Genomic DNA, 25,460 nt, shown 5'->3' on the forward strand with positions numbered 1-25,460 from the left:
TGCTGATGGGACCGCCAGCATCTGTTCAATAGACTGGGTGCATGCCTGTTTCAATCTGCTCACCTGACCTCTGCCTATGTTCCCTCTCTCCTGGCGGGCTGCCAGAGGGTCCCTAATGGCAGGCTGGCTCCTTCCTGCCCAAGCTCCAGAGAGAGACTCATGGGCATGTCCCAGTGTGCCCACATCCTTAGCCACTGTATGTCCTTTAACTTGGCTTGGAGTTTTTCTCCTTCAGGGGCCACCCCATAGACCTATGCAAGAACCTCTCCAATTTTGAACCAGTCCATTGTTCCATGTCTGGTTCTAACTGTTGCTTCTTGACCTGCATACAGGTTTCTCAGGAGGCAGGTAAGGTGTGCACATATTAAAGTGCTTGTTCTGAAACTGGTTTTGTAATAGCTGGTATTCATAATTCTCTTTTTCCACTGTCCATTCCATACTCCATCCTCCCTGGGCAAATACCTTGGGTGGTTGAGATTCCTTGCTTAGGAGGATATTGTTGCTGTTGTTGCTCAGTTGCTCAGTCGTGTTTGACTCTGTGCGACCCTATGGACTGTAGCCCGCCAGGCTCCTCTGTGCATGGGATTCTCTAGCCAAGAATACTGGAGTGGGTTTCCATTTCCTACTCTAGGGGATCTTCCTGACCCAGGGAATGAACCTGGGTCTCTTGTGTTTCCTGCATTGGCAGGCAGATTCTTTACCACTGAACCACCTGGGAAAACCCTGGGAGGGTGACCTGAAACTTTTTCTTCCTGAAGAGCCTGGGCAGATAGCAAATCTGCTTGCACTGGGCTGATGTTGTTTTCTGCTGAATTTTATCACAGCCTACAGGAGTCCTAAGAGGACCCCAGGGAAACCCTTGCATTCCAGACATATTCCCCCTGACCTCCACTATGTGCTGCAGCCTGATTACCTCTTGAGAGTCAGGAGCAATCACTCCAGACAGTACAGTGACCTCTTTTCCTGTTGATTCACTGGAGGGAGGAGGCAACGTGGCCAGGTGGCCATCCTGGCTTCCTCTTCAGTGGCCCCTATGCCATGTCTCCTGTGGGACACCTCCCCTTGGAGACTGACACCTCTTCACCAGCAAGGCCCAGAGATGTGAAGGTGGGAAGCCAAATGCTGGCTGTGGATCAGCAGAGTTGACAATGAGAGGAACCATTCCCATCCCCTGCCCCGTGGTCCCCTGCCTGAGGATCCTGGAGGACTGCAGTGTAGTGGGTCACTGATTTTTGCCACAACTACAGGGTTTGAGAACCAGCCCATTATCTGCCTTTCATCTCTGGGCTATCTGGAAGGGAGATCTCTCTCCTGTCTGTCTCTCCCTCTCTCTGGATGGAAATCTTTACTCAAATATTGGGCAAAACTCCAGGGGCTCATAGGCCTCCACTCACACCTGAGAACCACTTCCCTTCCTTAGTTTACCCTCATGGTCACCCTGTGATGGAGGAAAGGAAGGAAACTCAGTTCTTTTATTTTGTTTATTTTTGTTTTTTGTTGTTGTTTATTTTGTTTGTTTTCCCTTTTGTTTTTTAATTTGTTACTTTGTTTTATAAACAAAAGAGTGCTCTTGTCTCTTACATCTCCTGCATTGGCAGGCGGGTTCTTTAACTCTAGTGCCACCTGGGAAGCCCATTCAAGCAACAGGTTCACTGATGTACCTGAGGTTACCCAGCCAGCTGGGGGCAGAGGGGTGTGGCTGTGCGGGGGACGGGGGCGGGATGTCTTGCTTGCGGGGCTTCTGACCCCTAACTTGGCAGTATCTTTCTAGACAACAAAGGACTTCACTGCTTCTGGAACTTTTGCCATCAGTAATAATAACAACATTTGCTGACAATATGTGGTTCAGTACCCCATAGTCTCTCTCTCTCTCTCATTTTCTTTGGCTGTGCTAGGTCTTTGTTTCATGCACAGGCTTAATTGCTGCGCAGCATGTGGGATCTTATTTACCCAGGGATCTTCTCTTGCCTTGGAAGACTGATTCTTAACCACTGAACCACCAGGGAAGTCCCTGGATTGCATAGTCTGATTTTGCACAACCAGGTGTCTCCTTTTCCTGACACCTCCCTCAGCAGGTGAGTCATTAACTAGATTTTCTTCCCGGCCTGGCCTTGTAGTGTAGTCAGAGGTGTGAGAGATTTGAAGTCAGAGTCTCCTCCAACTTTCCGTGGGTGAACTTTGGGGAATCCTTTTGCTTCTCTGAGAGTGGATATTTGTCCATAAAAATGGCAGAGATGGTGCCGTCTGCATTAAAGGAATTTGGAAAAACTGAAGGGATATGGTGGATGTGAGAGGGTTTTGTAAATTTATAACTCTTGTATCAGTATGACTGCTTATTGCCAGCATGAAATGCTTGTATTGTGAGGAGCCAGTAAGTCTGCTCTGACCTGCATGTGGGGTTTGCAGAATGGAGTCATGTTGGTGGGCAGTCTCTTGGAAAGGGGCATCTTTGGTAATGTGAGGGTCAAGTTGTACGGGGCCAATGGGCTCCAAGTTCATGTGTGCTGCTAACAATGAGAGAAAAGGGCGGGGGCAGGGGTGTTTTTTGGAACACACAATATATACCAGGACCTTTCTGTGGTTTCTAGCATTTTTCTCATAACATTCCCCATTCAGACATTCCTTCAACAAGACATGATTTTGTTGGGCACCTGCTCCAGGTGGGGGTCAGTGCCAGTTCAAATACATCACAGATTCTAGGAACAAAATGACAAGCTCTACAGACACCATCCCAAGTGCCAAGGAATGCAGACCTTAATGAGGAAGATGGGCTTCACACAGCATGGCGGGCTCCATTCAGGTCTCTCTTGCTGCGTTTGTAAGGGCACTGCAAGCCTTCTCCCTAAGTCCCCACCTCTCCCTTCTCCAGAGTCATCTTTCTCTCGCCCATCACTTTCCTTCATAAACTTATCATTATCTGAAGTGACATTTTTTATTTGATTAACATGCTTAGAAGCTTTTGTCTCCCTTGAGCCACTGGAACCCAAGCTCCCTGAAAGTAAGAGTATTGTTTGTCTTGTTCAATGATGTATCCTTTGGGCTGAAACAATACTTGGCCAGAAACAGGTGATCAAAAACTAGTTTGGGAAGGAATGAATGGCAGAAGAAAGGGAGGCAAGTTCCCTGCCCTCACAAAGCTTCTGCTGTGTCCCCTGTGGAAGTGACCCCCTTGACTAGTGGAGGAAACGGATAAGTGAGTGATGAGTTTGGTTTGGGATGGCAAGGTTTGGTTTGGTTGGCAAGGTGGTGCAGGGGAAGGCTCCCCAGCGGGAGTTGTATGCTTAGCTCTGAAGGAGGCAGTGGTTGCTATAACCAAATACCACAAACTGGGCTGCTCAAGAGAACTACATTCCCCTATAATTCTGGAGACCAGAAGCCTGAAGTCAAGATTTCAGCATGGCCCTGCTTTTGATTAATGTTTGCATGGTATTTTGGAGATATCCCGTTTTTGTTTTTGTTTTTGACCATAGCAAGTGGTTGTAGGATCTTAGTTCCCCAACCAGGGATCAAACTGCACCCTTGGCAGTAAAAGCACAGAGTCCTAACCATTGGACTGCCAAAGAATTCCCAGGGTATTGTTCTATATCCAACCTACCCACATCATTATATTTGAAGTGAGTTTCTTATAGATAGCATATAGTTGGGTCATATATTTTTTTAATCCCCTGGATCAATCTCTTTTTTAACTGGAGTATTCAGACCACTTACATTTATTGTAATTATTGATATATTAGGGCTTATGAATCATTTTTTTGTTTTTTGCTTATTCCCTTTGTTTTCCATTCTTCTATGTCTTTTTTCCTGCCCCTGTATGGATTATGTGTATATATTTTTTGAATTTCATTTTCATATATCACCAGTGTTTTTGGATGTATCTTTATGTATGGTTTTTTTTTAGTAGTTGCTCTTCATATTACACACACACATATATGCTGCTGCTGCTAAGTCGCTTCAGTTGTGTCCAACTCTGTGCGACCCCAGAGACAGCAGCCCACCAGGCTCCCCCGTCCCTGGGATTCTCCAGGCAAGAACATTGGAGTGGATTGCCATTTCCTTCTCCAGTGCATGAAAGTGAAAAGTGAAAGTGAAGTCGCTCAGGTTGTCTACTTGAAAGTTATACAGTTGTGTCCGACTCCTAGCGACCCCATGGACTGCAGTCTACCAGGATCCTCCGTCCATGGGATTTTCCAGGCAAGAGTACTGGAGTGGGGTGCCATTGCCTTCTCCGACACACATATATACATATATGTAATATTGCAGTCTACTAGTGTAAGCATTTTATTGCTTGTTTGTGTGAAATGTAGAAATCTTATGTCCATTTAGGTCCCTTTACCTTCTTGCATTTATAATTGTTTTAGATATTTACTATACATACTTTGAGAAACAGATCATACAATGTTATAATTTTGTTTCGACCATGAAATAATTCAGAAAACTCAAGGGGAGAAGAAAATCTTCTGTATTTACTCATATTTTACTTTTCCCATATTCTTTCATCTTTCTTGATGTTCTAAGAGTCCTTTCTTTGTAGAGAACATAGTTAAGCTATCTCCTAAGGCAGGTCTGCTGGTGACAAATTCTCTTAGTTTTTCTTCATCTGAGAATGTCTTAATATCCCTTGTATTATTGAATGATATTTCTGTGGACATAGAATTCTGAGTTTTCTTTCATCATTGTAGATGAGAAATCTGTTGTTGAAGGTGCCATTTCTCACTTGATACTTTCAATATTTTTCTTTGCTTTTAGTTTTCAAAAGTTTAACTGTGATGAGTCTTGGCATAAACTTCTTTGGGTTTGTACTGTTTGGGGTTTAATCAGTTTCTTGAACCTGTTTATGTCTTTTGCCAAATTTGGGACAACGTCAGACATTATTCTGTAGAATGTGTTTCAGCCCCCACTCTCTCGTCTTGTGGTTCCAGTGACATCAGATGCTAAATCTTTTGTTACAGTCTTAGGGATTCCTGAAATTCTGTTCTTTTTCCGTCTATTTTCTCTGTGTTGTTCATATTAGATAATTTATTTTATGTTGAAGTTTACTGATTTTTTTCCTTTGTTACAGCATTATGCTATTGAGTCCATCTAGTGATTTTTTTTCTTTTAGTTATTTTATTTTGTTTTTAAATTTCCATTTGGTTCTTCATTATATACATCTTCTACTTCTTTGCTGAAGCATTTTTTATTTGCTTCAAGTATGCTTCCAACTGCTTGTTAACACAAACACATGTGTGCTCACTCATGTCCGACTCTTTGTGACTCTGTGGACTGTAGCCCGCCAGGCTCCTCTGTCCACGGAATTTTCCAGGCAAGAATACTGAAGTGGGTTGCCGTTTCTTCCTCCAGGGGATCTTCCCCTACCCAGGGGTTAAACCTACATCTCTTGCATCTTCTGCATTGGCAGGCAGATTCTTTACCACTGAGCCACCAGGGAAGCCCAATTTGTATAATTAAGTCCAGGGTTTTTAGCTATACTAGAAAGAGGAAGAACCCAATCCAGTGTTCTTGCCTGGATAATCCCAGGGACGGGGGAGCCTGGTGGGCTGCCACCTATGGGTCGCACATGACTGAAGCAACTTAGCATCAGCAGCAGAAAGAGGAAGAAATCAGTCTATCCCATCTTTACTGAAACCAGAAATCTCTATATCATAACCTTAAAGAATTACTGTCAGTTTTTTCCAGCTTTGCTGCTGCTAAGTCACTTCAGTCGTGTCCGACTCTGTGCCACCCCATAGACAGCAGCCCACCAGGCTTCCCCATCCCTGGGATTCTCCAGGCAAGAACACTGGAGTGGGTTGCCATTTCCTTCTCCAATGCATGAAAGTGAAAAGTGAAAGTGAAGTCGCTCAGTCGTGTCTGACTCTGTGCGACCCCATGGACTGCAGTCTACCAGGCTCCTCCATCCATGGGATTTTCCAGGCAAGAGTACTGGAGTGGGGTGCCATTGCCTTCTCCTTTTTCCAGCTTTAGTGAGATATAATTGATATAGGTTAGTTTTTATTAAGTGTAATAATGAGACTATTTAAAAAAAATAGTCATTCTAGAAGTACATTCTGAAATATAGACATACGAATAATACTTGGAACTTGTTGCAAAATAATTCAGTGGGGTGGAGGTCGGTAGGGATATAAATGAAACAGTAGTGTTCAGAAATTGAAAATTGTTGAAGTTGAATGATTCATTCAAAACGGGGGTTTATTCTATATCAGCTTGACTCAATAGAAATTTAAGGTGAGCCATATACATAATTTAAAATATTTTAGCTACATTTAAAACGGAATGGAGGTAGGACTTCCGTTGTGGTTCAGTGGCTAAGACTCTGTGCTCCCAATGCAGGGGCCCAGGTTCAATCCCTGGTCAGGGAAGGAGATCCCACATGCCACAACTAAGCATCCGCATGCTGCAACTAAGACCTCGTACAGCCAAATAAATATTTAGGGAAAAAAAAGAAAGGAATGGGGCTTCTCTGGTGGCTCAGTGATAAGGAATCCACCTGCCAGTACAGGAGACACAGGTAAGATCCCTGATCAAGGAAGACTCCATAGGCCTTGGAGCAACTAAGCCCATATACCACAACTATTAAGCCTGTGCTCTAGAGCCAGGGAATCACAACTACTGAGACCCTGTGCTGAAACTACTGAAGCTCACATGCTCTAGAGCCGTGTTCTGTAGCAGAGAAGCCACCACAATAGAATCCTGTGCACCGCAATGAAGAGTAGCACCTGCTCACCAAAACTAGAGAAAAGTCTGCACAACAAAGACCCAGCACAGCCAAAAGTAAATAAATAAATAAAATTGTTTTAAAAATAAAAAAATAAAAAGGAGTAAAATGTGTTATTAGTTATAGTAATACAGTTTATTTGCTCCACCATACCAAATGTGGTTAATATAAACAATTATTAATGAGATATTTTATGTTTTTTAAAAACTAATTCTTTGAAATTGGTGGGTATTTTACACTTACAGAACATCTCATTTCTGACTAGTCATGTTTCAAGCGCTCCATAGCCACATGTGGTTGGTGGCTGTGGAATCAAACAACAGTTTTATATTCTCTTCTTTTGTTAATATTTGGAATTTTCATAATGAAAAGTATTAAAAAAAAATCTAGGTCTGAATTCAAACCTCATTTTCTTGACACCTACTCTCTCCCATTCCCGGCAGCCTTGCCCTGTAATTCAGGGGTTTCTTGGGCCTTGCCTAGTAAAAGGTGACAGACACAGATCTTGGAGGAAGCATCGCCACCCTCTGGTTTCTTTGCTGCTGCTCCTTGCATGATCCATTATCCAGCGCTGTCCCCGCTGTGTTTTTGAAGGTCAGATAAGGCAGATCCAGGTGCTGGTTACCCTTCAGCACCTAATACAATACTCAACACATAGTTCATGCTCCATAGATATTTGCTAAGTAAATAAGTGTCAAGACGTGATAAGAGATCCTACATATCGTAAAGTGGGTGACAGTAGAAGGATATTGAACACTTGGAATGTGTTAGGCAGAGTCACAGGTGTTGTCTTATTGAACTCTTGCTAAAATATGTGCCTCAGTATTACCATTGTCACCCTGAAGATAAGATAATTCAGTGCCTGAGTAACTAATCAGTAAGTGTTAAACCCACACTTCTAATTCAGATCTGCTTGACACCAAAGCCACATCACACCATCTCCCAGGAATTTGCCCAACAGCTAGAATGAAATGCAGGAACTGACCAATTTTCCATAATGATGGGCCCTTTTATGCCTTACTTTTCCCCAAGGAGACTTCTATAGGCTTGTGGTGGGCAGAATATTGGGTCCCAAAGATGTCCATGTGCTAATCCCCCAGAACCTGTGAATATGTTAGGTTAGATGACAAAGCAGAATTAAGGTGCAGATGGAATTAAGGTTGCTAATCAACTGACCTTAAAATAGGGAGATTGTGCTGTGCTTAGTCACTCAGTCATGTCCGACTCTTTGCAACCTCATGGACTGTAGCCCACTAGGCTTCTCTGCCAATGGGGATTCTCCAGGCAAGAACGCTGGAATGGGTTGCCATGCCCTCCTCCAGGGGATCTTCCCAATTCAGGGATTGAATCCAGGTCTCCCACGTTGCAGGCAGATCCTTCACTATCTAAGCCCCCAGGGAAGCCCTAAAATAGAGAGATTATCCTGCATTATCCAAAGTGTTAATCATTCAGTAGTGTCCAACTCTTTGGGACCCCATAGACTGTAACCTGCCAGGTTCCTTTTTCTGTGGGATTCTCCAGGCAAGAATACTGAAGTGGGTTGCCATTTCCTTCTCCAGAGGATCTTCCCCACCCAGGGATTGAACCTGGGTCTCCTGCATTGCCAGAAGATACTTTACCATCTGAACCACCAAGAAAGTCCTTGGCAGTGTTTGATTTGAATTCCCACAATGATCTGACATGTATACCACCATTGTGTCCACTTGGCACAACACAGAGCTGTCTGCCTCCTCTTGGGACAGAATCATTCTTTCCCCTGCAGAGCTGTGTAGGGCGAGAGAAAGGATTTTGTAACCAGTGTCAGGAGACCTGGTCTCATATTCTAGAATCACGTGACCCAACCACCTATCAATTATGCTCCCTTGTGGTAAAATAGGGATGATTATAATAGCATCCATCTCACAGGATTCCAAGTTTATTTTTAACTCACAAACACTTAGAGTTAGTATAACAGTGATTAATTATTACTGAGTGCTTAATGCTGCAGATATAGTGCTAAGCATTTGACCTATTGTTTAACTTAATCCTCAGGACAAGTATATTATACAGTTAAGGAAATCAGGCAAGCAGGAATTTTTTTGAAGATAGGAATACTGTGAGCTGACTATGCCCATGCATCCTCTGCCTTTTTGTTCTGATCTACTTTGCTTCAGTTAAGAAACCATGCAAAGAATTGATCTGTGTACAATTAATTCACTTATAGTGAATTGATTACTGGTAGAATTTACCTGTAGCGGTTATAACCAAGAAATAAATCTGACATCGACTAAAATAGAACACATGTGTGCCCAGCTGTGTCTGACTCTTTGCGACCCCATGGACTGTAGCCCACCAGGCTCCTCTGTCCATAAGATTCTCCATGCAAGAATACTGGAGTGGGTTGCCATTTTCTCCTCCTGGGGATATTCCTGACTCAGGGATCAAACTCTTAGTTTCCTGCATTGGCAAGTGGATTCTTTACTACTAGCACCACCTGGCAAGCCCCCAAACAGTAAACTCTAAAAACTGAACCATAACACTGAAACAAAAAACAAAAAACAAAAAAAACTCCTCTGTTTTCTTCTACTGCAACACTTTTCACAGAATGCTTCATTTCTGGTCACCAAATAAGTGGATTTTCCACCAAGCAATTCTGTAACCCCTACAGAAGAGGGATCTGCAATACCTACAACTTGGTGTTCCACAGTTCAATTTAATATTGATGCTAACTGGAATTAGTGCAGACTCCCCAGGTGAAGGGCTCAGTCCCACAAGCCTGTCTCCTTCCAACTTCAAACACAAGTGGTGGGTCCCCATGTCTCTCATAACTTGCAAGACAAGGTCCAGAAGGATTCTGAGCACAGGAGCATCTGTCCCCATGGGGTCAGTGTTCACCCTTCTCCTGTCACATGGATGTTTCTTGTTTGCCAAACTCTATCCTTTGGAGTTTTTACAGAGGATTAAAAAAAAAATTAGTTGTGTATTTATTTTTGGCTGTGCTGGGTGTTCATTGTTGCATGTAGGCTTTCTCTAGTTGCAACAAGCGGGGGCTACTCTCTAGTTGCAGTGCTGAGGCTTGTGTTTTCCCTTATTGTAGGGCACAGGCTCTAGGGAGTGGGCTCACTAGCTGTGGCACACAGGCTTACTTGTCCCGTGGCATGTGGAATCTTCCTGGATCAGGAATCAAACCCATGTCCCCAGCACTGGTAGGCAGACTCTTAACCATTAGACCACCAGGGACGTCTCTATAAAGGCTTTATTATATAGGCATGGTTGCTTAAATCACTGGCCACTGATGATTAATTCAACAACTGGCCTCTTTCATCTCTCAGAGATAGGAGGAGAGGCTGAACTTGCAACCCTGTAATCACTCTATTGGCTCCTCTGGCAACCAGCCCCCATTTGCGGTTATCTAGGGGCTTTCTAAAAATTATCTTATTAACATAAACTCAGGTGTGGTTGAGGGGCGGTTGTTATCACAAATAAAAGATATCTGTTTATCTTTAGATCTCTGAAGCTATTTTAGGAACTGAGGATAAAACCCAAGTATTAAAACAAAAGACGCTCTTAATTGCCCTAATAACTTAGGAAATTACAAGGGTATGATGACTAAATATATTTTAGTCTTATTGCTTATGTTGCTTATTATATCATAAAGTCACACACATCTTGTGGGTAAACATCAGAACTGCAAAAATTTGATCCAAGAAAAATTAGTCTATGTAAGAATGTTCAGCATGTGCTTAAACTGTCAACAGATAAAGCCATATACGGTGAAATTTGTTATGGATTAAAAACTGACAGGAGAATTAAACTTTCCTGGCAAAACTGAAAAATTTAGACTCTCACTAGGACAATTAGATTTTGTAAAAATAAAATCACAAAACACAGATGATAATATTAGAAGATGTGGTCAGTATGATTCAATTTCACAAAAATAACCTCCTGATTGATAAGCAAGTCATCTTTCATTGTTAAATTTTATAGTATAAACAGAGAAAACATTATCCTGATTAATTTTTTTCAATAAAATAAAAATGGAAATAAGAAGGAAAACCGTATACCTGTGTTGTAAGCAGATAGGGTAGGGGGGTCCCTGGAGAAAGAGAACCAGGCGCACTTCCTTTATTTTAATTTTTATTTATTATTTACTTACTTTTGACCGTGCTGGGTCTTTGTCGCTGTGTGCAGGTTTTCTCTAGTTGTGGTGCACAGGTTTCTTACTGCAGAGGCTTCTCTTCCTGCAGAGCACAGACTCTAGGATGCAAGGACTCAGTAGTCGTGGGCTTAGTCGCCCTGTGGCATGTGGGATCTTCCTGGACCAGGGATTGAATCCATGTCCCCTGCACTGGCAGGCAGACTCTTAACCACTGGACCTCCAGGGAAGTCAAAAGCATGGCTTTCTTGACATTTGTTGTTCAGTCACTAAGTTGTGTCCGACTTTTGTGACCCCATGGACTGCAGCATACCAGGCTTCTCTGTCCTTCACTATTTCCCCGAATTTGCTGAAACTCATGTCGATTGAGTCAGTGATGCCATCCAAACTGTCTCACCCTCTGTCATCTTCTTCTCCTTGACACAGGAGAAGCCATTTTTGGCTTAAGGCATTTTGTGACCTAAGCCTGGCCACAGTGTTTGCCCTTGAACAGGTCTCAATAATTAGGGATCTTAGGGGAAGAGAGACAATGCAGGAACAAAGGAAAAGCCTTGAAGAAACAATAGTTCAGTGATAAAAGAGTACTAGTTCCTCCTCAAGGGACATGCATCACAATCTGATACTTATCTTTGAGTTCTCAGGGAAACTCCACCCAGGTGGAGAATGGAATGATGATGTTGATCTTTTCTGATCCTCGTGACTTCAGTCAACTACAGTTTGAATTCTGGCAACCTTTGCCCCAATCCTATGCTAAATTCTCCTCTGCTCAAGCCCCTTCATGAATATGCACATACCCTTAGCTTAAAACTTCCCCAATTTAGATGTTCTGGGAGACACTGCTTTGGGAAAGATCCCAAAGTAAGTTCTCCTTACTTGCTGTGAGTAATAAATCCTTTCTTCTCCTGATCTTTGACTTGGTTGTGTCTTGGCCTGATACCTACAAAGAGGTGAGCCCAGTTTTCAGGTGACAGCAGCAGGTCTCTGTAGCTTTCTGACCTCTGGATTGTGACCTGCAAAGGCAGCCCAACAAAAATCTAGTATTTGCTGGCCCCAGGCTTTATTCCTCACTTCAAATACCTTATTCTCTGCAATAAACCAATTTTTCTTGAAATCTCTAAAGTGTTTTTATTTTCCTTTTTGCACTGAACCCCAGAAGAAATATCATTGTATTGACCTGAAGTTATTTGGACTCTGGATCTAGATATACAAAATTTAAAAAATAGAATCATACCAACATTAATACACCTCAAGAGCATTTTCAGGAGCAAATTTCATTAAGCTAAGTTAATGAATCAATTTTCTAGATCAATTTTCTATACAGTGCTGTTAGTCTTGGTTGCTTAGTCATGTCCCACTCAATGTGACCCCATGTCAGGCTTCTCTGTCCATGGAATTCTTCAGGCAAGAATATTGGAGTGGGTTGCCACTTCCTTCTCCAGGAGATCTTCCTGGCCCAGGGATTGAACCTGCATTTCCTCTGTCTCCTGCTTTGGCAGGTGGGTTCTTTACCACTATCACCTGAAAACTGGGTTCACCTCTGTAGGTGTCAGGCCAAGACACAACCAAGCCAAAGATGGGGAGAAGGAAGGATTTATTATTCACAGCAAGTAAGGAGAACTTACTTGTTGTGGGATCTTTCTCAAAGCAATGTCTCCCAGAACATCTAAATTGGGGAAGTTTTAAGCTAAGGGTACGTGCATATTCATGAAGGTGCTTGAGCAGAGGAGATTTCAGCATAGAACTGGGACAAAGGTCGACAGAGTTTAAGCTGTAGTTGATTGAAGTCACAAGTATCAGACAAGGTCAACATCATCATTCCCTCCTCCACTTGGGTGGAGTTGCCTGCAGAACTCAAAGGTAAGTATCAGACTGTGATGTATGTTCTTTCAGGAGGAACTAGGACTCTGTTTTATCACTCAACTATTGTTTCTTGACTGCTTTTCCTTTGCTCCTGCATTCTTTTGTTCCCTTAAAATTGTTAATCAGCAAGACTTGTTCAAGGACAAGCATTAAGGCAAGGATTCAGTTCAGTTGCTCAGTCATGTCCGACTCTTTGCAACCCCATGACTGCAGCACACCAGGCTTCCCTGTCCATCACCAACTCCCAGAGCTTACTCAAACTCATGAGCATAGAGTCAGTGATGCCATTCAACCATCTCATCCTCAGTTGTCCCCTTCTCCTCCTGCCTTCAATCTTTCCCAGCATCAGGGTCTTTTCCTTTGAGTCAATTCTTCACATCACATGGCCAAGGTATTGGAGTTTAAGGCTTCAGCACCAGTCCTTCTAAATAATATTCAGGACTGATTTCCTTTAGGATGGACTGGTTGAATCTCCTTGCAGTCCAAGAGACTCTCAGGAGTCTTCTCGAACACCACAGTTCAAAAGCATCAATTCTTCAGTGCTCAGCTTTCTTTATAGTCCAACTGTCACATCCATACATGACTACTGGGAAAAACCATAGCTTTGACTAGACAGACCTTTGTTGGCAAAACAATGTCTCTGCTTTATAATATACTGTCTAGGTTGGTCATAGCTTGTCTTCCAAGGAGCAAGAGTCTTTTAATTTCATGGCTGCAGTCACCATCTGAAAGTGATTTTGGAGCCCCCCAAAATAAAGTCTCTCACCGTTTCCATTGTTGCCATCGTGGAGAAGCAACAGACAGAACAGGACATGGAACAACAGACTGGTTCCAAATTGGGAAAGAAGTACATCAAGGCTGTATATTGTCACCCTGCTTATTTAACTTATATGCAGATGATATCATGCAAAATGCTGGGCTGGATGAAGCACAAGCTGGAATCAAGATTGCAGGGAGAAATATCAATAACCTCAGATATGCAGATGACACCACCCTTATGACAGAAAACAAAGAAGAACTAAAGAGTCTCTTGATGAAAGTGAAAGAGGAGAGTGAAAAATTTGGCTTAAAACTCAACATTCAGAAAACTAAGATCATGGCATCCGGTCCCATCACTTCTTGGCAAATAGATGGGGAAACAATGGAAACAGTGAGAGGCCAGGATTAGATCATGAAATGCCTTAGGCCAAAAATGGCTTTTCTTCTGTCAAGAAAGCCATGTGTGGTTCTCTTTCACAGGGGCCCTCACCCCTATCTGCTTACAGTGCTGCCAGCACAGCTGACATAAGAGGATAGGAATCTAGCAGCCACTGTAAAACTACATCTGCAGGAGTTTATTCTTCTGTCCCTGGTGCTGGATGGAGGATGTCTCTGCCTTGCTTCAAAATCTCTTGCAGTTTGATCCATTGGCAGAACCTGAACCTTAATAATATCCTTGCTGGCAAAGGAATCTGGGAAACAGCTCTCAGGTTTGAGTCTACAGTGTACTTAAGAGGCTAGAAGTGGGAGGGAATGGATGCTGGTTGCCTTTAAACAATATCCAGCTTTGCAGAGGAGTTGTGATGGTTCATTTCACGTGTCAACTTCTCTGGGTCGTGTGTCACCCTTGTCTTTATATTCGGTTGTTGTTTGGTTTCTAGGTCATGTCCAACTTTTCTTGCAAGCCCGTGGACTGTAACCTTCCAGGTTCCTCTGTCCATGGGATTTCCCAGACAAGAATACTGGAGTGGGTTACTTCTCCAGGGTATCTTCCTGACTCCAAGATTGAAACCGCATCTCCTGCATTGCAGGCAGACTCTTTATCAATGAGCCACAAGGCAAGCTCTACATCTCTGTACATAATGAATATATTTGTTCTGTTTCTCTGCAGAACCCTAACTAATAAAAGAGTCAAAGCACCTTGTGTCCTGAGAAGAGTCTTAAAGAGGTTAACTTGAATCCCATCGTGTGAGTCACTGGAAATGCAAAGCTGGGTAGGGACAGCACCTCCCCTTCCAGAGCTCACAGGATGGAGGGGACACACACAGAGACAGTTTCCTCTGTTGGAAGAGTGTGCAGTTTCCTCAGTTCAGTCTCATTGCAGCAAAGATTTGAAATGACAGATCAGTGTTACAGCTTGGTTACAGCTCAGAATTTTATTTGGTAAATAGAGGATAGTACACCCCCAAGGCATGAGGGCAGGCTGACCCTGGAGGAGAGACCTCACCTCATCTTGTCTCCTTTATACTTTTTGTCTCCTCCCCCCACCCCAGCTTGCCCTATGCAAATTAGGGCTTGCCTCCATCATCAATCAGGAAGGGTGCATGTTTGTTTCACCTGAGGTTCCCGCTCAGGTCCATGGATTTTTCCTTTGTTCCCCTTTCTCGTGCTTTATCTCATTCTTTGTCTTTTAGCTGCTGCCAATTTGGACTCCTTTTTCTATTCTAACTACCTAACACCCTTAAAGTATGGCCATGTTTGCAAAGAAAACTAAACTCACAGTGAAGTAGTAGGGGAGGAATGATTCACACGGCCCGGAGAGTTGGAGTCAAGAAAAGGTTTGAGGATCAATAATCTTTATTTTTGGTGTTGAAAGGTGGCTGCAGTGACTTCCCTGGTGGTCCAGTGGCTAAGATTCTGAGTTCCCAATGCAGGGAGCCTGGTTCGATCCCTAGTCAGGGAACTAGATCTCACATGCTGCAACTACGAATTCACAAGTCATGACTATAGATCCTATGTGCCACCAAGTAAGACCCAGCACAGCCAAACAAATTTAAAAAAATATTTTTTTAAAAAAGGTGACTGCAAAACTAATACAATTATATAAAGTTTAAAAATAAAATAAAATTAAAAATAAATAAATAAATAAATAAATAAAAAAGGTGACTGCGTTCACATGGTGGGGAAAACCAGGACCCGTTCAGAAGAGAAAACAGCCTAAACAAGGCCTGGCAATACTTTCTGCATTTGGAAACACCTGTGGCTCTGAGTACAGGGGTACCTTGTTTTATTCCACTTTGTAGATATCTTTTTTTTTTTTTTTTTAATGGAAGGTTTGTGATGACCCTGTGTTGAGCAAGTCTATTGGCACCATTTTTATAACAGCATTTTGTCACTTTGGATCTATATCATGTTTTGGTAATTCTCACAGTATTTCTAACACTTTTTTAGGTTTTCCTGGTGGCTCAGATAGTAAAGAATCTGCCTCCAATATGAGAGACCTGGATTCAAAACCTGGGTTTAGAAGATCTCCTGGGAAGGGAATGGCTACCCACTCCAGTGTTCTTGCCTGGAAAATTTCATGGACAGAGAGGAGCCTAGGGGTGGCACAGTCCGTGGGGTTGCAAAGAATTGGACAAGACTGGGCGATTAACACTTTTACTTTCAAACTTTTTCATTGTTATTACATTTGTGAGGATGATCTGTGATATTGATCTTTGATGTGACTATTGTAATTGTTTTGAAGCCATGAACCATGCTTATATAAGGAGTGAACTTAATGGATGGATGTTATGTGTGTGTGTGTGTGTGTGTGTGTGTTCTGACTGTTCCATTGGCCGGTCATTGTCCCTTTCTCTCCCTCTCTCTGGGCCTTTCTGTTCCCTGAGACACAACAGTATTGAAATTAGGCCAATTCATAACCCTTTAAAGGCCTTTAAGTTTTCAAGTGAAAGGAAGAGTTATACATCTCTCACTTCAAAGCAAAAGCTAGCAATGACTAAGCTTAGTGAGGAAGATATGTTGAAAGCCATGATAGTCCAAAAGCTAGGTCTCATGGGCCAAAGAAAAAGTTATCGAAGGAAATGAAAAGCATTGCTCTAGTGAACACACAAATGATAAGAAAGTAAAACAGCCTTATTGCTGATGTGGAAGAAGTTTTAGTGGTCTGGATAGAAGATCAAACCAGCTCTAACATTCCCTTAAGTCAAGGCCTAATCCAGAGCAAGGCCCTATTGCTCTTCAGTTCTGTAAAGGCTGAGAGTGGTGAGGAAGCTGCAGAGGAAAAGTGAGAAACTAGCAGAGGTTGGTCCATAAGGTTTAAGGAGAGATGACATCTCTGTAGTGTAAAAGTACAAAGTGAAGCAACCAGTGCTGATGTAGAAGCTGCAGCCAGTTATCCATAAGATCTAGCTCAGATCATTAATGAAGGTGGCTATGCTAAACAACAGGTACTCCGTGTAGATGAAACAGCCTTCTGTTGGAAGAAGATGCCATCTAAGACTTTCATAGCTAGAGAGCAGTCAATGAGCTAGAGAGTCAATGCCTGGCTTCAATGCTTCAAAGGGGCTGACTCTCTTATTAGGGAATAATGCAGGTGGGAATAATGAGGCTAATGCTCATTTATTGATTTCCCAAAATCCTAGGGCCCTTAATAATTATGCTAAATCTGCTCTGCTTGTGCTTTATAAGTAGAACAAAACCTAAATAGAACAACACTCAGACAGTACATCTGTTTGAAACATGGTTTATTGAATATTTTAAGCCCACTGTTGAGATCTACTGCTAAGAAAAAAAAAAAAAAGATTCCTTTCAAAATATTCCGGCTCATTGACAATGTACCTGATCAGCCAAGAGCTCTTCTGGAAATGCATAATGAGATAAATTTTGTTTTCCTACCTGCTAATACAACATCCACTCTGCAAGGAGTTATTTCTACTTCTGAGTCTTATTAGTTAGGAAATACATTTCATAATGCTGTGGATGCCAGAGATAGTGATGGATCTGGGCAGAATCATTGGAAAACCTATTGGACCTGGTGAAGGTAATGGCAACCACTCCAGTATTCTTGCCTGGGAATTCCTACAGACAGAGGAGCCTGGTGGGCTATAATCCATGGGGTCACAAAGAGTTGGACATGACTTAGCAACTAAACAACAATAGCAATATATATTATTTTATTCATGTGGAATAAATTCTTAAAACCAGAGTTGATGGGTTAAGGAGCCTATGTATTGGTTATTTTGGTAGATATTATAAAATTTATTCTCCATTTGAAGTTGTTTATTTTTGGCATTTTGATAGAGGAAAATACATGTTGGTGCTTTTTCTCTTATCATAAATATTTTAATCTTTATCTTATTATGGATGAGTTGAATATATATTAATATGTTTAAGAGAAAAAAAAAAGCCTACTGGAAAGGATGAACTGTTCTTGACTCTATTAAGAACATTTGTGATTCGTGGGAAGAGGTCAAAATATCAACACGAATAGGAGTTTGGAAGAAGTTGATTCCAATCCTTACAGATGACTTTGAGGGATTCAAGACTTCAGTAGAGGAAGTAACTGCAGCTGTGATGAAAATACTAAGAGAATTAGAAGTGGAAACTGAAGATGTGACTAAATTGCTGCAATCTCATAATAACACTTGAACAGATGAGGAACTGCTTCTAGGAAATGAGAAAAGAAAGTGGTTTCTTGAGATGGAATCTACTCCCAATGAAGATGCTGTGAAGACTGTTGAAATGATAACAAAGGATTTGGAATATTACATGAACTTATTGATGAAAAAGTGGCAGGGTTTCTGAGGACTGACTTCAACTTTCAGAGAAGTTCTCCTGTGGGTAAAACACTATTGGAAAGCAATGCATGCTACAGAGAAATCATTCATGAAAATAAGAGTCAATTGATGTGGCAAATTCATTGTTGTCTTATTTTAAGATGTCACAGCCACCCTAGCCTTCAGCAACCACCATCCTGATCAGTTAGCAGCCACCAACATCAAGACAAGACCCTCCACCAGCAAAAAAAATTATGATTTGTTGAAGGCTCAGATGATGGTTAACATTTTATAGCAATAAAGATTTTTTCAATTGAGGTATGTATCTTAGTTTTTAGACATAATGCTTTTGTACACATCATACAACAGTCTACTAACAGAACTTTAAAATATTATTTTTGGCTGTGCTGAGTCTTCACTGCTGTGCGGGCTTTTCTCTAGTTTCAGCGAGTGGAGGCTACTCTCTAGTTGCAGTGCTAGGGTTTCTCATTGTGGTGGCTTCTCTTGTTGCAGAGCATGAGCTCCAGGGCACGCGGGCTGCACTAGTTCTGGCACGTGGGCTCCGTAGTTGTGGTTCCCCGGCTCTAGAGCGCAGGCTCAGTAGTTGCGGCGCACGGGCTTAGCTGCTCCGAGGCATGTGGGGTCTTCCTGGATCAGGGATTGAAGCCGTGTCTCCTGCATTGACAGGTGGATTCTTTACCAATAAGAACAGGGAAAGTGTGTTAGTCACTCAGTAGTATCCTCTTTGCGACCCCATGGACTGTGGCCCACTAGGCTCCTCTGTCCATGGAATTCTCTAGGCAAGAATACTGGAGCTATTCCCTTCTCCAGGGATCCAACCTGCGTCTCCTGCATTACAGGCAGATTCTTTACATCTGAGCCACCAGGGAAGCAGAAACCCAACGTAACTTTGAAATGCACTGGGAAACCAAAAAATCCGTGGGACTTGCTTGATTACAATATCCGTTTTATTGAGGTGGTCTCAGAGGTGTGTCTGTAGTCATGGCCTTAGGTGCTCAGGTGCTGTGTGGTCGGAAAAGATGCAGCATAGTAGGCAGGCCAGATGGCGACTGACGAGTGTCCCTGTCAACCACCAGCAGTGGAAGGGAGCGGGAGAGTGGCACGAGGGGACCTTTTGGAACTCAGTAATGTAGGGCTTGGGGAGCAGTGCTGGGCTCAGGAAACAGGCTGAAGAGAATCTTCTAAGCCAGGATCTCCAGGGGAATGACTTCACAGGGTTGACTCCAGTATCTTCCTCCCTGACAGACATTCAGTCTTTTAGTGTAGTTAATCCATCTCCTAATACCACTTTCTGCTTATTGCCTCTCATATTCTAAACTTCCAACAAGTAAATCATTTTCTCATTTTCCAGTTCCAAATCCATCCACCAAATTAGCAGTTCCTTGGGTGTGGCTGTCCCAGCTGGCACAACACTGAAACATGGGTTGAATTTTTTTTCCATGGATCATTTATAGCTCTGAGCAGATCCTATAGGTGACCAGGCCCTGACCCTGGCTGGCCCAAAGTCCCCACTGATTTCACGTGACCAGACGTTCAAAAATTCTGAAGAAAAACAGGCTTAATTGTAACTGAAAAATGAAGGTAAAACAGATCATTCAAGGTGATGACTGCAGAGAACAGAGCCCACTAAGGCCATTCACCATCAAAAACCCTGGGAGGTTGGTATAATTATGCCCATTTTACAGATGACACATCTGAGTCCTACTTAGGTAGAAAGTGGTCTAACCCTCCTTTGCTTCCAAGTCTAATGCTCTTCCCAGTAATCTACATGGCAACCCCCACATGTGGTAGCTCTTGTTCCCTGTCTTCTTTGATGCTTATTCTTGGAAGAAAATCCAAATAGGGACACTTTTGATGGTGACCAGGGCTTCCCTGATGGCTCAGCTGGTAAAGAATCCACCTGCAATGCGGGAGGTCTAGGTTCGATCCCTGGGTTGGGGAGATCCCCTGGAGAAGGGAATGGCTACCCACTCCAGTATTCTGGCCTAGAGAATTTCATGGACTGTACAGTCCATGGGGTTGCAAAGAGTCAGACATGACTGAGCGACTTTCACATTCACTTTTGATGGTGACAGATAGTAAAACGTCAGGACAGTAGATGTAAACCTGTCTCAGTCCAACTGGGCTGTAAGGTCACTCTATAGTAAGCAGAGTTTGATATGCATGGGGGGAAGAAAGATGCGTGCATGTCAATTACCTGAAAAAGGTATGAGACGATTTGTCCTCGGAACAACCTGGGGAGAGGATACAGACGAGCTCCAGACACCCCAGGGAAGGCCCCCCTGCATCACATACTGCTTCCAAACAAGTGGTTCGAGATCATGTATGGAAAGATTCCGCCAGGATGCCAAGCTTCCTGCCCGGCAGCCCCCTCCCTCGCTCAGATTGCTTCTTCTCCTTGCTGTAATCTCCATTAATATTCTGGTCTGAACTGCGTCCTGAAAGGAGGCAGCAGGAAGCTCTGCCTGGATTAGCCAGGCAGAGTGAGACTCTCAGGGGACAAAAGACATCCAAATTTCACAGGTGTGGGCTGAATCCCAAGTCTGCTTGGCAGGAGCAGAGCTCCAGAGGTTTCCAGGGATACCTACATCCTCTCTCACACACACACACACACACACACACACACATACACAGTCACACACTCAAGCACAAAATTTTCCCTTTAAGTTTGAGAAGTCAGTTGCACAAGAACTTAATGGAGAATATCAAACCTCATTGGAAAACACATGGAGGGTCCCACCTCATTCCTTGTATAACCTGAGCTGTCTGGGTGATATGTTTGCTAAAAACAGTAATTCCAGGACTTCCCTGGTGGTCAAATGGTTAAGAATCCACCTTCCAACACAGTGGATATAGGTTCGGTCCCTGGCCTGGGGAATTAAGATCCTGTAGGCTGCTGGGCATCTAAGTCTGTTCTCTGGACCCCAGGTGCCAAAACTAGAGAGCCTGAGTGCTACAACTACAGCACCACAATGAAGAGCCATGGGCTGCTACTAAGGCTGGATGCAGCCACATTAAAAAATAAAAAACAAACAAAACCCCCCCAAAAAACCCCAAACAGTAGTGCCATCAAAGGAACCGTCCTAAGATTTGGCATCATGAAACCTAGGTTAGGTTTCTGTCTTTGATGCCTTTATCTGCGTCAGTCTGAGAAAGTTAGCTTAGTTCTCTGAGATGCAGTTTTATCATTTATAAAACGAGAAAAATATTCAGTTCACTGATTGTTGAAGGATCCACTGGCCACACCTGTAAGAATACATGATAAATTCTAGTATTAACTCACGTGTGTGATGCGATGATGAGGATGATAAAGATAAAAGATAGTAATGGGGTATTCCCTGGTAGTCCAGTGGTTAGAACTCCCAGCTTTCACTACTGAGAGCTCAGGTTCAGTTGCTGTTTGGGGAGCAAGACTTCCCTCATAGCTCAGTTGGTAAAGAATCCATCTGCAATGCAGGAGACGCTGGTTTAATTCCTGGGTTGGGAAGATCTGCTGGAGAAGGGATAGGCTACCCACTCCAGTATTCTTGGGCTTCCCTGTGGCTCAGCTGGTAAAGAATCTGCCTGTAATGCGAGAGATCTGGGTTCGATCCCTGTTGGGAAGATCCCCTGGAGAAGGGAAAGGCTACCAACTCCAATATTCTGGACTGGAGAGTTCCATGGACTGTATAGTAGATGGAATCACAAAGAGTCAGACCTGACTGTGTGACTTTCACTTTCACTTTTGGGAGCTAAGACCCTACAAGCTGAATGGTACAATAGAAAAAAAAAAAAAGAGTTGATGACTAAAGATGATGGTGAGGAAGCTGTTGGTGATGATGATAATAAAAGATAATGGTGTTGATGGCAATGATGAAGATGATGATGGAGAGAAAGGTGAAAACGCTAAGGGTTGGGGAACCACTTGAGAGTCGTTTTCAGACAGTTGAAGAAATTTCAGAAGTACAAAGAGTAGGTAAATCTGTTTGACTCCAGATGAACACAAGGGAGGGAAAGCCCACATTTCTTGAGCACTTGCTGTGTTCCGGGGTTGCCAAGAGCTGTCACAGTCTTCCGTTGCTTCACCATCACGGTGACTCTGCAAAGTTTCCACATCAGTCTTAGCAAAGGCAAAGTGATTTGCCCAAATTCATACAGGCTAAAAAGCATGGCAGAACCCAGCTTGACTTTGAATTGGTTTTGTAAACTCTTAATCTTTATATTTGGGCTTCCCAGGTAGCAGTAGTGATAAAGAATCCACCTACTAATACAGGAGACATAAGAGGAATGGGTTTGATCCTTGGGTTGGGAAGATCCCCTGGAGGAGAAAATGACAACCCACTCCAGTATTCTTGCCTGGTAAATTCCATGGACAGAGGATCATGGCGGGCTACAGTCCATGGGGTCGCAAAAAGTCAGACATGACTGAGCAACTGAGCATAATCTTTATATTCATCACTTTCTCATATAAGGAAGACTGTTTTTCATGCCAGCAGAATGAGTATGCTCAAGAGGAATAAGAAAAACATCACTGGAGTATCCAGAAGCTATTACAACATCCACTTAGGAGGGCTATCACCTGGCAGGTTGAGCCAGATCACCTTCTGATGCTGTCAGCTCTGTGACTTTAGAACATAGATGTATGCATATGTCCATAATGCCCTACTGACACTCTGTACTCCCTGGACTGACCGGTTGCTTTCATCTCTTTTGGCAGCATAAGATGATGGTTAAGATCAGAGATTCTGGAGTCACAGAGATCTGGGAGCAGGTCCCAGCTTCATATTGTATAGGCAGATATGGAAAGGCCCAGAGAGGGTATGAGACTTGCCCAAGGATGCATAGTGACTCAGGCAGCAACACCTGGTGCAGAATCCAGGTGTCCATTCATCACTTTCTTCCCTAAGAGCCCAAACTCTCCTTCACTGATGTCAATAGATGCTCTCTGTACTGCCTCTCAAAGGACACACTGACACATTCACCCAGCTCCTCCCTCCTTACCTAACCAGTGGGTTCATGGTCACATGGGTGCCCAGACACCCTATGGATTCCATCTGCTTCAAATAGCTCATCATTGGCTTGGCTCCTTTCTCTGAATCAACCAGAATCCTGGGAAACTGACAAGGGTGCTCCTCTGAAGGCAGACAGTAGTATGTGTGTGTGTGTGTTGCTGAGATTGTGGTGGCAACTGGTCTACCCAGGTGATCTTATTGACATGTCAACCACAGCTGGGCAGAGTAAGTGGGCTGGGGATAATTATCTCTTGTTGACAGATGAAGTCACTGAGGTTCTCTGGGGTTATATGCCTGTCCCTCCCCTTTGTGGGCCTCGGTTTCTTCCCCTGATCCTAAAGTCTTTTTCAGCTCTAACAATCGATGCCTTTATAATTTGCCCAAGTTTACAAAACTATTTAGAAGCAAAGTCAAAACTAAGAAAGAAGTCTTGGGTATCCTAGTCCAGAAATCTTTTTAATGCTAATTGTACTAGTTTTGTTGTTGTTTAGTCGGTAAGTCATGTCTGACTCTTTTTGTGACCCTGTGGGTTGTAGCCTGCCAGACTCCTCTGTCCATGGGATTTTCCAAGAATACTGGAGTAGGTTGCCATTTCCTTTTCTGAAAGATCTTCCTGATCCAGGAATCAAACCCATGTCTCCTGCATTGGTAGGTGGATTCTTTACCACTGGGCTGCCTGGGCTTCATTTAGGGCTGCTGTAAAAAAGTCGCAAAATGGACGGCTTAAAATAAGAGAAAGTTATCTTCTCATAGTTCTAAAGGCTAGAAGTTTGAAATCAAGATGTTAGCAGGGCCATGCTCCTTCTTCAACCTCAAGACAAAGGTCCTTCTTGCCTCTTCCAGCTTCTGGCCACCTTCCCTCTAGGTTTGTGTCTTCACCAGGGGTTCTCCACCCTGTGTACATCTGTGTCCAAATTTCTCCTTCGCATAAGGACATCTGCCATATTGAATTAGGGTCCATCCAAATGCCCTCATCTTAGATTGATTACATCTACAAAGACCCTATTTCCAAATAATGTCACATTCATGGGTAGTGGGAGTTAGGACTCCAGCATAACTTTGAGGGGACTCAATTCAACCCATGACACTAATCATAGCTCACCTTGAAAAAAAGACTTCCTTTTGCCAGGCTTTTCTACATGGATTATCTCACTTAATATAAAATAGGCATTATTGACACTGAAGATGGTGGCCATGTGGAAAGGTAGCTCTGGGGTTTCGATTGTCAGACATGTGGGTGCCATTCCTTGGGACATTTCTGCTTCTGCAGACCTTATACCATGCTCTTGCTGTCACCCAGCATGCATGCTACTGTAAGGGTACAGCTGTTATCAATGGAGCATTCAAAGAACTAAGCCTTGATGATTTTATATTTTTTTTAATAAATTAATCAATTTTTGGCTGTGCTGGGTCTTCATTGCTGCTCATGAGCTTTCTCTACTTGTAGCAGCAGGGCCTACTGTTCATTTTGGTGCATGAGCTTAGTTGACCAGCAGCAGGTGGAATCTTTCCAGAGCAGGGATTGAACCCATGTCCCCTGCATTTGCAGGCAGATTCCAAATCACTGGACCACCAGGGAAGTCCAAGCCTTGATGACTTTAAGGGGAAATATTTGGTGCTCTTCTATCCTTCAGATTTCACCTTTGTGTGTCCTATGGAAATTACTGCTTTTGGTGACAAAGCCAATGAATTTCATAATGTAGAATCATTGCAGTGTCAGGTAGATTCCCACTCAGCCACCTGACCCAGATAAATACACTGAGGAAAAATGGTAGTTTGGGCCACATGAACATCATGCTCTTGTCAGATGTGACTAAATAAACTTCCTGAGATTAGGGTGTGCTATTTGTTAGAAGGTCCTGTTCTTGCACTAAGAGGTCTCTTCATAATTGACCCCAATGGAGTCATCAAGCCTTTGAGTGTCAATGATCTCCCAGTGGGCCCAAGCATGGGAGAGACCCTAGCTTGGTGAAGGCATTCCAGTTTGTGCAATGCCATTGAGAAGTTTGCCTAGCCAGCTGGACACTGGATTCTCCTATAATCCAACTCCATCTGATTGCTTCCAAGAAATACTTTAAGAAGGTTAATCAGTAGACCATCCCATGTACACCTGTAGCTTGTCACACCAGAAAAGAACTTTAAGCATTTCAAAGAATATTGTTTATAGAAGGCAAAAATCAAATCACACTTGTAGTCACAAATATTACTCTATATGTTCTGTTTTTATAACATGACCTAGGTTTCTTTTGAGGGGGCTTCCC

At 43.0% G+C, this 25,460-nt stretch overlaps 1 long non-coding RNA gene and 1 pseudogene across 2 annotated transcripts in view; both read left to right on the forward strand.

The window, feature by feature from the left end:
* LOC147363168 (uncharacterized) overlaps positions 1 to 25,460 on the forward strand; it is a 99,784-nt gene that overhangs the window by 7,653 nt on the left and 66,671 nt on the right. The gene's annotated exons all lie outside the window — the stretch shown is intronic.
* On the forward strand, positions 19,552 to 25,293 carry LOC147363169 (thioredoxin-dependent peroxide reductase, mitochondrial-like; annotated as a pseudogene).

The sequence above is a fragment of the Bos grunniens genome, chromosome 11 (genome assembly GCF_055505025.1).
Source record: "Bos grunniens cultivar Pamir isolate PY7600 chromosome 11, Bosgru_T2T1.0, whole genome shotgun sequence".
Lineage (NCBI taxonomy): Eukaryota > Metazoa > Chordata > Mammalia > Artiodactyla > Bovidae > Bos > Bos grunniens.